Below are 11,860 nucleotides of genomic sequence, written 5' to 3' on the forward strand. Positions count from 1 at the left end.
CCCCGGCGCGGCGGCGGCACTGCGGGGCGGGCGGGCGCGCGCCTGCCCCGCCCCCGAGGTCCCGCGGGCCAATAGGAGGCGAGGGAGAAGCGAGCCCGCAGCCGCCGATTGGCTGGTGCGCGCGCACCGTTGGTATCAGCGGATTGCGGGAAGGGGGCGGGGAGCCGTGAGGCGGTGGGGCCGTGAGGCCGGGCCCCGTGTCCCGCCCGCCCGGCGCTCCCGCTGTGTCCGGCCGGCGGGCGTGGATGCCTTCTCTGTGTCCAGTCAGCTCGGCATTGTGCAGAACACGGCGGGGCCGGGCTCCTGCCCTGCCCGTGCCCGCTTTCGAGCGCTGGTGCCCGTCCTTTCCCTCCCATCCCACGGGTGGATGTCGTGGTGCTTCCAACTGTTTTAATGCAGAGCAGTTGGGAACGGGAATCAGGGCTGGCAGCTTCTCTCCTATAAGAGGCTGCGGGAGCTGGGCCTGCTTAGCGTAGAGAAGAGGTCTGGGAGCAGAACTCGTTAACGCATGTGAACATGTCAAGGGTGGCTGCCAAGAGAATGGTGCCAGACTCTTCCCAGTGGTGCCCAGCGACAGACAGGACAAGGAGTAAAGGCCATAAACTAAAACACAAGCATCACCACAACATGAAAAAGAGGAAGAACCTCTTTACATTCCGGATGGCCAAGCACTGGAGCAGGTGCCCAGGGATGTCATGGAGGCTCCCTCTTTGTAGAGTCATTTAAAGCCCACCTGGATGCAGGCCTGTGTAACCTGCTCAAGGTGGCCCTGGCTTGGAAGATGGACCCTCCCAACAGTAACAATTAAGTGGTTCTGTCTTTATGTCACCCAATAGTTCTCCAGAGAGCAGAACAGGAAGCATTGCCTGAAGGTTTGGCTAAACTTGTGCTTTAGGATTTGCTGAATTTAAATGTTATGATCTAGGCACTCCATTACCAGTTCACTCCCAAGGCCATTGCTTTAAAAAGGCATTTTTTAAAAGTTGGCAACAGAAGCGCCATGTAGATTCTCTGCTCTTTCTTGCTTTGGCAATGAACTTGGCTAACACAAGTTGCTGGGTGATAGGGTTAGGTGATAGGGTTAATCACTCTGTTCCTCTGGAGAATGCTGTCATGGATAGATGTGTGCCAAGGGATTGGCAGTAGGCCATGTCATGCCTGGGTACACTTGATGTGGCAGCAGGATCCATTTGCAGAAGAAAGTCTGTGTTGTTAGTGCGTGTGCAGTTTAGTCAGACACAGGGCAAAAAAATGGAGATACGGAATTGCCCCACTCCCCACAATAAAATTTTTTCTCTGTTGCTATACTTGCACTATGGTTTTTATGCAATAGATATTACTAATAGCTTCATCTTGTTTCAGTAATCATCAAAGAATCATAGAATGGTTTGGGTTGGAAGGGACCTTGAAAACCTTCTAGTTTTGACCATCCTGCCATAGGCAGGGACACCTTTCACCAGGTGGCTCAGAGCCTCATTCAGCCTGGCCTTGAACTCTTCCAGGGATAAAGCATTCACAACTTCACAACCTCTTCCAGTGCCTCACCGCTCTCCAATTAAATGTTAGCTATTTCTAATATCCAATCTAAACACGTTCTCTTTCATTTTGAGGCCATTCTCCCTGGTTATTTCAATACATGCTCTTCATCTTGTTTCAGTAGTAATACAAATTATTTTGTTCACCCAGCACAGCTCATGGTCAAGTAAAGTTTATCCTTTAGACTGACAGAGCAACCTTGTAACTTCCTTCAGTCACAGGCAAACTGCTTTGAAACACTCTGCAGGCTAACATATCAGTATTTTTTAACCACAAGTGTAAAACCTCGAATCAGTTGACATGTAAACGTCAGGGCTAGAAATACAAAATGATTGGCTAATCAGTGAAGTAGTGATGCAAATAACCGATAGTGAAAACAAAAGCAAATGCTTACTTAGTCAAATTCTTGCTGGATGTTGAACATTTATTTGCACAGTGAAATACAGTGCACCCAATAACAATCTATAGCCACATCATGGGCTTCCCTGATTATCACTGATGCAGAGCACAGACAAGGGTTTCCCAGTAAGTGTTATCGTAGGAGAGAGAGAAATTCTGTTCCTTCAGCTCTGAAACAGAGACTTGTCAGTTATATGTTGATGGATGGTATTGCAATGGGTGTCTGTGCAGGTTTTAGCTGGGGTGGAGTTAATTTTCTTCACAGTGGAAGAAAATGTGGAATATGTTTTGGATTTGGGCTGAACACAGGGTTGGTAATACAGATACATATTTGTTACTGCTGAGCAGGGCTTGCACAGAGCCAAGGCCTTTTCTATTTTTCTTACTGCCACCAGGGTGAGGGGACTGGGGGTACATGGGAGGTAGGAGGAGTCAGCCAGGACAGGTGGCCCCAAATGACCAAAGGGATATTCCAGACCATATGACATCAGGGTCAGTGTACGAAGTTGAAGCAAGAAGAAGGAAGTGAGGGGTATTTGGGGTGACGGTGTTTGTCTTCCTGAGTAACCTTTACATGATGGAGCCCTGCTGTCCTGGAGATGACTGAACACCTGCCTACTCATGGGAAGCAGTGAATAAATTTTTTTTTATTTATTTTTTTTTTGCTTTGCTGGTGCACACAGAAATTGCTTTCCCTACTAAACTGTCTATTTCAGCCCAGGAACGTTCTGACTTCCACCCTTCTGATTCTCCTCCACTCCTCCAGCTGGATCCCACTGTGGGGAGGATGAGTGAGCAGCTACAGTACCAGATAGAGGGATGGATTGTGTGATGTATTTTGTCACAAAATTGTTTCTGAATTGCCAGTAACAGTTATGTAACTCGATATATGTCATTTATTTTATTGAGCAGAATGCAAAACTAGCCATAGGAATACAACAATGAACAGTTATTTACATATATTATTTAAAATTGAAGCTTAAGCTGACAGTAATGTAGGACATTATCTTGGGTTTATGGAGCAAAAATGTACTGTATTTATGTCTTATTGCTGTCTCACAAAAGTCTCATTAAAGCAAAATTTATTTTATATGTGATAAGGCATTATTGCTACTTTATTTTTATGTATTAAAGCTATTGATTTACACTGCTAACTGGAATAACTGAGTATTAATTGGGTCATGATTCTCCCACATTCCACTTTCATTAGATTTTTTGGTACAGTTTTAGATCTGTTTCTATGCTGTAAGCATAGGGAATGACATTAGAAGATCAATATGATGACAACTCACAGAATCTTGTCAGATACAGGACTGAGATCCATGGTACAAAGAAATCTTGAGACTGACCTTAACTTTTGTGTGGAGGAACATTAAGTGCTGCCCTGCACAGCACTGTCTCTGCATAAATAAAGGCAAATCCCATGTCCCCAGTTCAACATGAATTTTGGTTTGATCACTTGGACTGTTAGGTGCACTTTTGTAAGAGTTTAAGAGACTACTGTGGTGAGCATGAGACAGCCTATAGAGTAATATATTAACTCATATATATATAAATATTTGTGGAAGCATAAAAACTTGAATTTTGGAAGATAGATGTATCAAGTTTAATTGAATCTACAGCAGCAGGACACTGCAGGAGCAGCAGCATAAATCACAGTTGTGTAGGTGTCTTCATGCAGGTGTCTGCTGTGATCATGATACTTGAAACCTCTTCTTTAAATATTACTTTCTTCAGTAAAAAGACTACTGCACAATATGTAGATCCCTTTTTAGAATAATCAACAATATTGCACTTTACTTATTATTGTAAGAAGAAGAAATTCCATTGGATGTGTATTGCTCTGCTCTGTTTCTTCTTGCAATGGAATTTCTTCAGTAGATTCTTAAACAATTACAGGTTATTCTGGAAGAAGATGAGGATTCCTTCCTCATTCCTGTTTTCAATCTAAGCGTCCCAAAGTGAATTTTCTATGGATCAGCAAGCACAAAATTAAACAAGATCTCATCAGAACAACAGCTGCAAAACCATCAATGTCTCCAAAGCTGCTATAAAAAACACATCTGTCAGTCATTTCAAAAGTTCATATATTTCTTGAAGTCCAACAAATGTTGCCATAGAAACTGCATATGCAAAATTAACAGGTTTCCCATACTGCATGGGGCACAGTTGTGCAAGACAATGTTCTGTTAACAAAATCAAGGTACTGATCTTTTGGAGAAAAGTAACAGCACCTTTTTTTTTGTTGTTGTTTTTGTTTTTTGGGTTTTTTTTGGGTTTTTTTGGGTTTTTTTTGTTTTTTTAAATAAGTGAGGAGGGAGAGGTTTAGTGATTTTTTAATCTGGGTCCCTTCTGGAACCCATTTGAAAGAGTGACACCTCATTCTATTGTGGCTTTATAATTGTGGACATAGGGTGCTGTAAGACATCATGCAGGTAGGATGCCAGAAGACCTTGAGGGAAGCAAAAGTATCTTACACAGCTGCTGTCATCAAGTGAAAGAACTGAGCCTGATGCCAGCATCTCTGAAGCTGTGTCAGAGACAATCCTGGGAGGTAGAGAGTGGTGCATTGCTTAGATCATTTGTTAGAGCTGGCTGTTAAAAGAAGACACGTATGAATGTGCTGCTATGTAATATCCACTTTTGCAGTCTGCAGTACTAAATTAAACATCCACATTTTGTTCCCCAGGTCATCTACTGCCACCTGTTCATGTTATTTCTTATTGCTTGTACCTTGTCTTTCAATCAACTGTTGTAAAGTTTTGTTTAACTAGTTGTTTTATCTCTTCCATAATGATGTGTCTCAAGATTCTCTCCTCCAATCCATATTCCTACACGCATTGCCAAATTTCACCTGGCTGCCTCTGTAGTCTGTGTATTTCAGGCAGAAAGGCTGCTTGTTTTTGTCACAATTTTTGTCATTTATCTATGTAAACACTTTTTATCAACAATAAAGTACTAAAGTACCTTATCAGTCTTAAAAATCTTACATTTTTTTCTTTTTTACTGCAAGTTTAATTATTAATACCAGCATCATTCTGTCTTCCTTATGTTCTTTACCCTACCTTTACATTCTGGAACTGTCAAGTCATGTCTATTTGCTCTCTGGTTGCTGACTGTCACTTTGTCTTCACTTTTAGCTAAGCCAGCCCAACTGCCTTATTTAGGCTGTAATTGACAGCCCAAGAAGCAGAATGATTCTTTCACATTTTTTTACAAGTGCTCTTTCCTACTCACACCACCTGTCCCCCAAACAAACCCTGTGAGCTGCAGTCAAGGCACAAACCTCCCTTAGCTCAAGCAACCCCTTTGGAGCCACAGGCAAAATTCTGTGATCAGCTTTCTCATCGCTACAGAGAATTACATGAAATATTCCCTGTGGTTTTCCTTCTTAAATCTTTTGCCATTACTGCTTCAGCTCTCTTCCTTGCCTTTTCTGTTTTCCTTGATTGTAGTAATAAAAATTGATAAATGAGCATAACATGGTTTTGTTATTAATTCTACATGTAGCAATTACTTTGTTGGTATTTTTCTTAAATACCTTTGGTTTCTCATTTATTTGGATTTAACAGCGTGATATTTATTAGTCACACTTTGTTATACAGTGCGGCAGCGTTCCAAGATCCTGCACAATAACTTATAAGTAACCCTTCTTGTAAGGTCAACCAGGAGTTAAAATGCCTGGAGTTAAAAAGCTCAGGATAAGAAGCATGAGAAGAGGCCTGACAATTCCAAGAAAATGCACAATCTGTGAAAGATTTTTAGAGATTAAGATAAAGATTAATTATTATTAAAGATTAAATCAAGTTTTGACAGGGTGGTCTAGACCCTGGGAAAATTAGTGTTCTTCAGCGTGTAGCACACACACATTAAACACTCACCAATAAACAATGAAAAATATAACACCCCGCTTAAGTTTTGGGCCATGTGACCTAACCTCATTACATCCATTATAATCCCACTATTAAATGTCAGATTGGAAGTATTTTGTGAAAGTTTGTTATTTTCTTTTGTACTACAGCTTCAAGCCTTAAACTTACTGCCCTCTCATGCACATGGTCTGATTCTTGGGGCTGTCATGTGCAGGGCCAGAAGTTGGATTTCAGTGATCCCTGTGAGTCCCTTTGACCTCAGGATTATCTATGATTCTATGGCTCTATAATTATCATTTTGAGATTAGGAAATTTGTAATTTTTTCTGCATCATGAATATAACTATTTGCTATACCATACTGTTGTAAGCATCTTATGTGGAAAAGACAATATTTTGCACTAGAACATGTTCATATTCCTTTAAAAGAGTGCATGTGCAGTTGATTGAAATCTACATAGCAAGGACAAGGTACAGGTAAAAATTATTTTTATCACTGTGTAAGTGCAGTACGAAAAAGGATTGACAAAAAAGTAATTTGGGGAACCATGGGATTTATTTCACTGTAACTTGTACAGGTGAAAAATAAATGCAGCAGGAGACATAATCAGCATTAACCAATATCAAATACTTTTATCAGGGAAATCAGAATTTTTATGGCCTGAACTATTCATATCAGAACTAGTCTGAAACCTCTATTTGCTCTATTTGGATTTATAGCTGTTCCTTAGAACATTTTTTGAAGTGGAGAGTGACTGAGAAACACTAAGAGAGGACTGCAGGATAAGTTTACACTCTTGCACTCCTTGCCTAACCTCACTTTTAAAAATGTCATTCAGGTCTTAAAAAGTAGAGCACAAAACTAAATTGTGGAGTTTGGGTGGTAATCACTTCAGTGGGGGAATAAATTGATAGAAGATTTTCTGGAAGGCTTGAAGACTTTTGTTTTGCTTTGTTTTTGTGGCTAAAATCTTAATCTCAGAGATGCAATTCCTTTGCATATATAAATAGAAACAATCTGGTCTCACTCATTCTACTGCAATTAGGAAAAAGCAATCAGAGTTTGTTAAACTAACTTCAGAGAAAGAGGAATCTTATGTCTTAGAAGACAGATGTTTTCTGATTAAGCTTTCTGCCACAGCCTCATTTAAATTGCATAAGTCACAGATAACTTTAGCAAGGGTTACAGTTGTTGGAATTCCACTGTTTTGTTCAGTTCTTAATAACAGCTTTGTTTAGTTAGTGAGATAATGTTTAAATAGTTTGAACTTTCTTAAGAGCTGAAGCAATGCTTCTGTCCTCAGAAAAACTCTTCAGTGTCTTGCAAACCTAAATAATAATCTAAAGTTTTCCAAGAGTCATCTTCCTACTTTTCTGCTTATGCTATGAAAAAAATAAAGGAGGGATAAAAGTTAATAAGTGTATTTTCACACATACAACCTCATTTATGCAGAGTCATGTAGGACAGTTGTGTAGAGATAGTGATGCTGCCATAATTGTAGTTGCTTATATTTCTGGCAACAAAATTTCCATTTATTTGACTATCCTTTAAATAACCATTAATTTCATCTGTTTTAAAAAAAAATTCTGTGTAAAGTGTGTTTTCCTAAGAAGAGCTTTTCCCAAACCTAGGAAAAAATTCTCTGTGTAGGAAAAAAATAAAAAAGACAAAGCAAAACTCCAAATTCTTCGCATCTCTTGGTCCTTAAGAGAAAAACAAAAAGACCATTTGGTCCTAACTGAATTTCCCTACAATTTGAAAGAGAAATAGTGGCCTTGAATATTCTCTGTTTTCTCAGTCATGGGCATGAACACTTTCCCAAATATTGCTAATGAAGCTGATTTCTTAAAACACATGAAATTCTAAAGATTCTGTCCTGACCAAGAATTCGCTGGCCTCCCAGAATTTCAAGAACAGGCAGTAAATATATGTTTAGACAAAAAAAAAAAAAAAAAACACCACCACCAAAAATATAACAGTGTTGCAATTACTCCTTGGGGAAGTAAGACATTCTGGCATGAAAGAAAAACACCCAGATTGAAATTCTAGAAATAGTTACAAATTTCAGTGAATTTTCCAGACTGCATAAAAAGAATACTAATCTTGAAGAATGGTTGGATTTTTTGCTTACTTTTTTGTTTTATTTTGGGGGGGTTTTTGTGTGTTTTTAAAAATCATATTAATTTCTAGATTGAAAGAGCAAATTGAGATTGTTTGTAGTACTATTTGCGGGCCTCCAAAGTCCACCAGGTTGGTTTTTCCTGCCAGTTCACTTCCCATCCCAAAGACAGCAAAGAACAATTATCTTACAAAACTCTAAGGCAGCCTTAAGATAGCCATCTATTCACATTATTTATTGCTGGTATTGGTACCTAAAAGGTCCCAGTCACAGAAGAAAACCCAAGTCCTGTGGTCTGTATAAATGAAAAAATGAAAATAATCCCTGCATCAGGAATTTACATCTGTTTTACATTTAGCACCTGCTGATTCCATTTTAGGGATGTAGACACGTGCTTGTGTGTCTACATCTTGCAAAAATGTGACTATTTTAATTTACTTCTCAATGCTGGTAATTTGTCTTGATCTGAAACACAGTGACAAAAATGAAGTTCATGGAGCTCCATATACTTAATAAGAACAACAGAAAACTGCTGTGGAAATCAGTCTGCCAAAATGTAATTAGGGGCTCTAATTGTGTATTGTTGCTCAGAGAGTTTTTCACAAGTGAAAACTTGTTAAGATTAATTTTTTCAAGTGCCTATGGCAAAACCAGTAATAAATATTGAAGTCTTATGAGCTGTGATTTTGAAATTAGTTTTTGTGTTCTCAATATAACAAAACCACTAAGGTCTTAAATATTTAAATTTACTTTGGAATAAATATTAAAACAAACAAAAAACAAAAAACACAAACAAGCAAAAATTAAATAAATCTACTAAAACATCAATATCATTCTCGATCTGGACATTTTCTGAACAAGTGTCTACTTTTTTACCCCAAGATCTTTTGACAGATTACATGGTAGATATTTAATGCAAACTGAAATGAAGAGACAATGAAAAAAATGCAAGGGAAATAGGCTCTGTATTTCAGAATGCTTTTGGAGAGAATTAAACAGGTTGAAGAATGAGTAAGAAATTATATTTAAATTTAAGATTAGTGACATGGAATCAAAGGCACATAAAGTCAGATACAGGCAATCTGGAAAATAAGTTTTGTGATGAGGAGAGGTTTTTTCATTCATAATACCTTCTATATATGTAAGTAAGTGTTCTTTCTAGCTTAGCACCTATTTTCTAACACATATTAGAAGAGAAATCTGAGTTTTATTGATGGTAGAGAATAGGACTTGACAGCCTAGGAGGGCAAGATTACTTATCAAGTTACTGTGTACTACACTGAAAGACTAACACCCTTCTGTTCTTTTTTATTATACTGGGATAAATTGGTTATTTTATTTACTTCGGATTTAACATTTTGTTTCTCGGTCATGAGGATTTCTACAGCTATACTTTTATATCATTGGAACCTTCCCCAGAGTTTCCAGCTGATTGCCCAAACAAAAATTTCCAAAGTTTGTCACTGAAATAAAGCAAAAATAAAGGTAACAAAGAAAAAAAATTGCAACTCAACTTCTGTGGAAAGCAAACAAAAATTCACATGAAACAGTTTATATTGGAGAAACTGTGCCAACATGACCAACCAATACTGACACAATTACCCGACATTTACATGGCTTGTTAATGACTTAAATGTCTAGTCCTTTCTGTTTTCTTTGTTTCATCTTTCTTTTTCCTATATTGTCTTTTTAGTAAATATGGACAGTTATAAAAATAGCTGAACAAAAAAACACTTGAAAGTATATAGTTCTGTAATGAAAAATAACATTATTAATTTATATTGTTTCTGGTTCAACAGAAAATACTTTCTTGCTTTAATTTCCTGAAAATCATATGATCATTTTAGTTATTCCTGCATTTGGTTTGGCCTAGTTCAAAATTCTTAGCTGATGATTTAGAGATTCTTATGTTCAGCTAAGTCTAGAAAGAGTTTAAATGACCCAAATGCTTTAAGAGTCAACAGTGAACTATCAAATTTCCAGGGCTGTTCTCTTTATCCTAGAGGCATAGAGGATTTGCAGAAGGGGGGAGGAGGAGATGAAAATATCCCGAAAATATATTTGCATTCCCTTTGCAGTTCTGCAGTGAATTTATGGTGTTGGTGTGCACACAGGTTTCCTTGATAGATCAGGAATTAAGTCAGAAATATAATTTTTAAGTGTTTTATTAAAAGACTTCCCTTTTTTAATAGATAAATTCACGGTTGCAGTTCTGATAATTGCACCTTCAAAAAATATAGTTTAAAAAAGTAAGTGAAATAATGATAGGCAGATCTGTGGGTGGCTTTTGTATGAAGGAAACTAAATGGATCAGGGTACTTCATTTGGAAACTAACAGCTAGGAGAAGGCAGTTAGTGTGTGATTTTTCCTTTTCTTTTTTTTCTCCAAATGCAGAAACCAGGAATCCTCCTAACAAATGATCAGATTGCAGGTTTAAAGCACACAAAAATAAGTACATTTTCATGCACTGAAAAATTAAATTTTGAGAAAAATTAATCAGAGCCAGAGGAGATACATTTGATAATTACTGATGGATTTAACAGTTTGGTCTTAATTTCTGGTTTTAGTAACTCCCAGCCTACTGATGGCAGAAATTGAGTCCTGGAGGAGCAAATGTATCCACCCACCTCTTGAAATAACTTCAGTCTCTGGGACAGTGCAGTGAGCTAGGCCACTTAGGGTATTTCAACATTTTGTAGCCTAAACAGTCACAGCAAGATAATCAAGCAAATAAACATTTGGTTAATGGAATAGAGTTTCATGATATTTTAGCTCTGAACCAAAATCTGTGATATATTTACTGACTTGGGCATAACAGAGATCTTTCTACATAGAGAAGCTATGTCATGAGTCTGCCACACAGATCTGGAATATGGAGAGCCCAAATTTCAGTGAAAGTTATCAGACAACCTGCTCCCAAGAGCAGAAAATTAGGGGTGAAGTCCTACATTTTGAGGGAGGACTAAATAACTCACAGAATTTTTACCCAGTGTTATTTATGCTCTTGGAATCCATCAGCCATGCTGTGACTTCTGTGATTAGATCAGTCCTATGCTCATTTTTAATATTTTTATTTGAAAGGATCAGCAACTAATAGTCTGTATTACTCAAGGTCATAATTGTTACAGTTTTACTGAATGTAAATAGAGGTGAAAGACTACAGTTCAGATTGAACAATTATGTTCAGCAGACACAACAAAACAATGCATAAACAATCACTTCAAAATATGGGGTTGTTTGTGAAAGAGCATCTTAGAAAGGGAAGCTGTGGCAAAAGTTCAGGCTTGCAATCCTCATGGTTTTACAACTGAAAAAAATCCAAGCAATGTCAGCACATTTTGTTGTTTAGAAATTGTTTTAGGTACCAAAGCTCAAATTCATGATTACCCACTTACTCCTGGGTTACCTTTGTGTCAAACAACTGCTCCTTCTTCCAGGTCTATGGGTATACCCAAGTCTGCATGGCAGAGTGATAGGCAGAGTGATACCAAGAAAAAAAAAAAGTGATGTCTGTTTTCTCTAAAGAATGGGGAGCAGCAGAAGAAAACCTCCAAATCCCTGTCACAAAATATTTTGTACCTCTCCACTTTCAATTCTCTTCTTTTGTCTATTATGAAAAAAAACCCCTGATGTTTAGACCTGCCACTTCAATTAATACAGTTTCTTGACACTCTGGCAATTCTTTCCTATAGATTTGCATGTCTGCTCAGTCACCTTAGTGAGAGCCATGCACAGTAGAAGGATGCAGGCATTTACAGCATCTAGGCATCAATTCTGCTGCAGATACAATAGTCTTTTGCCTGAGTCTGAGGAAGTACCATGACTTTTCAGACAAAACTGTGGTTAGTTTTCCAAACTTCCATAAAATAACAGAGGAACTTCCTGTACTTGATACAGAAATGCCAATGATGCAATGACATTAAATAGTGACATT

The sequence above is a fragment of the Onychostruthus taczanowskii genome, unplaced genomic scaffold (assembly GCF_017590055.1).
Source record: "Onychostruthus taczanowskii isolate IOZ18803 unplaced genomic scaffold, ASM1759005v1 scaffold16, whole genome shotgun sequence".
In the NCBI taxonomy this organism is placed as follows: Eukaryota; Metazoa; Chordata; class Aves; order Passeriformes; family Passeridae; genus Onychostruthus; species Onychostruthus taczanowskii.